The sequence below is a fragment of the Apostichopus japonicus genome, chromosome 16 (genome assembly GCF_037975245.1).
Source record: "Apostichopus japonicus isolate 1M-3 chromosome 16, ASM3797524v1, whole genome shotgun sequence".
Lineage (NCBI taxonomy): Eukaryota > Metazoa > Echinodermata > Holothuroidea > Aspidochirotida > Stichopodidae > Apostichopus > Apostichopus japonicus.
This window is the reverse complement of record NC_092576.1, coordinates 29,139,161-29,143,654: the sequence shown is the minus strand read 5'-3', so window position 1 is coordinate 29,143,654 and position 4,494 is coordinate 29,139,161.

The window sequence follows — 4,494 nt, the reverse complement described above, 5'->3', positions numbered from 1 at the left end:
TTACATTTTATTTGATGTAACAATTACATTTTGTTGCCATTATTCTGTATACCTTGTCATCCTCAAAAGATAAACTCGCTCGGATCGAAATGCCAGATAAGTTTCAGGAATTAACCTACACTAACTTTTTTTGCAGTTTTTTGGCAGTTACTACCTTATAAGAAGTATAATATGATTTCATGCTATTGAACAATTTTCGAGAGTTCGGCGTGTTGCTAACCGATTTAGAATCGTAGTACTTTATTGTCATGGATATCGTATTTGTTAGTCCTGACAAATACTATTGTAGGAGATTAGAAGTTTATTTTCTCCATAATGAACAATGATTGATATACTCTATATAGTAATTTAGGTCACTTTGGACCTCAAAGATAAAGGTTTTATGCAAAATATTGAGTCAGGTAACTATTAGTTATGTTTCCGGTAGAAAGACCTTTGAGATATGAATAGATTATCCTTTAAAATTATCGAAAACCATCACATCTTCAATCTTTTCACTATTTTATACATCAAACTGGCCAACACTTTAAGTGTCTGTTGCGTGCTGGCGTCTTTTACCTGCTACCGGTTTATTTCCGGCTTTACTTTACCAGGGAAGCGCTGTGTCTTATTATTTTTCCACTTAATCATATTTAAGTCTTAGTCCATTAATGCAGCAAAGAACTTTTTGGGTTGAATTTGCCTGAATTTTATGAAATATTAGGTAGCTGCAGGAAAGTAACTAAATATGTTAGTCTACTAAAATGACGACTTGAACAGATATTTTACACGACTGAATTGAAAACTGAGACGACATAACATCTTTATCCGCCTGAATCATCAGCTCAAATAACACCTATTCAAATAGCCATTGAATCAATTTTCTGTATAAAGTTAAGTGTATGCTATATTGTCAATATTTTGGCATAGATTTTGCTTAGGTTAGTAACCGACATCAGATCATATCCATTTATCTTACACAACCAATTTTTTAATGTCGGTACAGTCGAAACAGACGTATCAGTTTGCGTTAACCTTATAGTCAATTAGCTAGGACAAAGGGACTTAACGTGCAAATTTGGATTTTTTTGTCAGATGTCTAAGGAGTAGTGCATTCATTTCATCGGCAAGATTACTAGTCTTAAATTGTACAGTTACTGCCCCTACTGTGATATACCACAGTGCCACTTATCACAGTAAGTTTAAATAATGTTAATTCTAAAATCCCTCGGTTTCGCCAATATTGTTCTCATCTGGTACATTTTGTTATATAGTGTGTCGGCTTTATTTTGTGTATCTAGTTTTATGCTGTCCCAACATGACAGTCAATATGGATCGGTTGTTGGTTAAACAACTGACATTATCATAGCAATTGTTCAAGGATCTCGATAAAACATGATGTTGTTAGGTTTATGGTCGTGATATGCTGTTATATTTGTAAGGTAGCTTTGAAGGGTTTGTTCTTATTTCAATTTGCTTACGCTTTTGTCTGTTTTTTTTTTCATTTCCAGCCATGTTACTGCAAGTTGTTAAATACATCTAATGCAATTAACAGTTAACGTTATTATTATATTATATGAACTACCGAGTTTCACATTTGCTCATACTCTAGTTGACGTGTAATGCGGCCAGCATAACACACCGGAGTAATTACAAAGGTATCAAAATTGCAATAAAGTACATAATACCACAGCCATGGAATATATTTGTATAACATATAACCTTTGTACTGCCTGAGTTTTCATTCTGTCGAGCCCCGTTTTGCGTAATGAAGATAATGGCAAACCGAAAGTACCCCAGTGCTTTGCTAAAAAAATTCACATAGCAGCCGTCTTTGTGTCTGTGGTTCTAATCTTGTATAATCACAAGTTATCTACAATCTGGCCTATACGGTTTTAAATACTAGGGCACAAGAGGACAAGTGACTTTTGTAGTGTAGCAGTATACGTTATAGTATTGGGTAATGAACACAGTTAATTTTTCTGAGTTTATATGTTGTAACACTTAGCTACATCCCGTGTTTCTCTTACTAGTTATACATTATATCACGCGCAGTAAATTGTTATGATAACTGTTGTTGTACTGTTGACATTATAGTCAGTTAACTAACAAGCCAGAGGTCTGTGTCTTATTCAGCTGTTTGTTACGTCAATGTTAATATACAATGTCGTTGTGATTACAATAATGGTTACTTTTCACTTTTTTCATCTATGATGTAAAATTACACAAGACACAAAACTGACATTCATGTACATAAAGGCTGATCAAACTAGGAGTTATGGTTATGCTTACGGGGATTTCCCTTACTCAAAATCCATATATGGCCCATATATGGCAATTTGTATCTGGCCCATATCTGTGCCATATATGGAATTTATATCTGGCCATATCAAGAATTGGGCAGATATAACTTGATATAAGATAAAGGCCATATCTGCCTCAGATAAAACTTTATATGGGTCACTTTTTATCTGGACCAGATATGGTCCATATATGGCAAATCCATATCTGTCCCATATATGGCAAATCCATATCTGGCCCATATATGGCAAATCCATATCTGGCCCATATATGTCAATTTGTATCTGGCCCATATCTGTGCCATATATGGAATTTATATCTGGCCATATCAAGAATTGGGCAGATATAACTTGATATAAGATAAAGGCCATATCTGCCTCAGATAAAACTTTATATGGGTCACTTTTTATCTGGACCAGATATGGTCCATATATGGCAAATCCATATCTGGCCCATAGATGGCAAATCCATATCTGGCCCATATATGACAAATCCATATCTGGCCCATATATAGCAGATCCATATATGGCTCATATATGGCAAATCCATATATGGCCCATGTATGGCAAATCCATATCTGGCTCATATATGCCACATCCATATATATTGCCCTTGGCAAATCCATTACTGTCCCATATTATGATAAATCCAGATTGAACTAGTTAAAAAAAAATGGCTTCATCTGTGCCAGAACTTCATCTGGCGATTGTAAAGAAATATAATTTGAAACCAAATAAGGGCAATATATGGCCCATATAAAGCAACTCTTTATTTACTGCTTAATTATCTGGCCATTAATTACATTTCCTGTTTGATCCATCAGCAGGTATTTTTTCTTTTTCTTGTTTCACTTTACCCACAGTATGTCCAAGCCTTTACAAATAATAAACTAATATTAAAAAAGGGTCTTCTGTTCAGACGATTATTGAGGCAATATGACCTTCAGAACAAAAATACATGGTTAAGAGAATAAAATATCCTGGCATGATAAAATGCTCCACGAATAAATTGGCACTTGAAAGCCTGCTTCATGACAAAATGCCCATCACTCTGCCGTCTCTATGCTGTCTTCAGTCTCTGCAAGGTCTGCGAGTCCTTTTCATCGACACAATTTTCAAAACAATGACGAAGACATAAAGTCGGGATTACTTTATTCCCAGAACATTCCAAACCCAATTGTGTGCATAACTTTTTTTGTGACACATAGTTTTATTTATGACTCACAATGCTTCCAACTAGAAAGAGATTTCAAAATCATTTCAAATTGTGTCTGAAAAAACCCATCTCCAGACATTTAGACCAAAAAAAAGCAGGGCTTAATTGGAGGTAAAGATCAACTTATCTTGGACTTAAGAATCTGCAGTTTTGGCCTCAAACATATCGCTCAAAAGCTCCTTGCTGTCACCTAATCCGACTGCTATGGTCATAAAATGACCGCTGTTCAATAAAATACTTGAGTTCTTTATTCTTCTGTGGTCCTTTAGAGGTTGATACTAAATTGCAATGTGCTATTCCCGTATTTGATATATTTGCTTTAGTAAATAAGTTCCAGGGGGGCGATATATTTTCCATTCAGTATTGAAGATCAGTCCCAAATATGTTGTTTCCATCCGTTCCAAAAATATTCTTCCTTACTTCTGACTGTTAAGTGCACTGTAGAATCCTTTGCCAATGTCCTAACTCAATAGGTTATTTTTTACAAATCTCCATCACCCTTCCAATTCTTTCTATTAAATTTCCTTCTGTTCTCTACCCTTACCATGTGTAAACTGTTTTCCAATCTCACTCGATCCCAGAGTATCAATACACATATGTCCTTTGTTCCAAAGAAAGTTTTCACACCATGGAGGTCTCTTTTTACCTCCATGTTCACGCTTAATTACCCTCTGAGTCATCCTTTTTCCATCATCCTGTGGTTGCCTAGCAACCCAGATAGATCAAGTAGCCAATTTATACCCCCTACTGCACTCTAGGTGCTTTACCATTAAAATATGTGCAGTACTAAACATAGGGCATGGTGTATCTCTGTGAAAATACACTATGTAAGAGCACACAATCTTAAATGTATATTCAGTTATATCTCTCTATATATGGCCAGATAAAACTTAATCTGCATATCTGGATAGACTCTATGTCCAGTTATATCTGGCTTTATATCTTTATTAGGCCAGATAAAATTTGATATGCCTATCTGGATTGTCTCTATATCCAGTT